We start from the raw sequence: 796 nt of genomic DNA, 5'->3' as shown, positions 1-796 counted from the left end.
GCGGCAGTGTCGGGCTCCACGACATTGAGACTGGCACGGATGTCGATGAAGGATGCGGGCGGCGGCCCCTTGGTGAAGATGTCAGCAAATTGAGCACTTGTCGGGACATGAAGAACTCGAACTTCTCCTAGGGCTACTTTGGGGCTCGAAGGAATAGGCAGGAGGAGGGATGGTGGGTGGTTCCGGCGTAGTGGGAGAAGCAGCATGGGGTGACGCGGTGGGAGTAGAATATTCTGCAGCACTGGCAGCGGGATGCGGGGTGGGAGGAGGTGTAGCAGATTGGTGCGCAAGTGGTGGGACGTGAACAGGGCCATGCAGCCCATGCACGTCGATCGGGCTGGGGGTGGAAGCGAGCTGACGAGGAGAAGAGAGGGGGGCGCTAAGGTCTGATGGTTGAAAAGTGGCGAAAGGAAAAGATGTTTCGTCGAAAGTAACGTGGCGAGAGACAAGAACTCTACCGGTTTGGAGGTCGAGGCAGCGGAAACCTTTGTGAGAGTCAGAGAGACCAAGAAAGACACAAGGTAGGGAGCGAGCAGAGAGTTTGTGTGGTGTAGTAGGAGCAATATTAGGGAAGCAAAGGCAACCAAATGTGCGAAGATCAGAATAAGAAGGAGGGGAGAGAAAGTGGGAGTCGTATGGGGAGTATCGTGGGCAACTTGGAGTGGGTCGGATATTGAGAAGATAGGTGGCATGGCGTAGTGATTCAGCCCAATATTGTGGTGGCATGGAGGCTTGGATGAGAAGAGTGCGGAGAATGTCGTTTATGGTGCGAAGAGCTCGTTCGGCTTTCCCATTT

The sequence above is a fragment of the Triticum aestivum genome, chromosome 3B (genome assembly GCF_018294505.1).
Source record: "Triticum aestivum cultivar Chinese Spring chromosome 3B, IWGSC CS RefSeq v2.1, whole genome shotgun sequence".
Classification (NCBI taxonomy): domain Eukaryota; kingdom Viridiplantae; phylum Streptophyta; class Magnoliopsida; order Poales; family Poaceae; genus Triticum; species Triticum aestivum.
Note: the sequence above shows the minus strand (reverse complement) of the source record.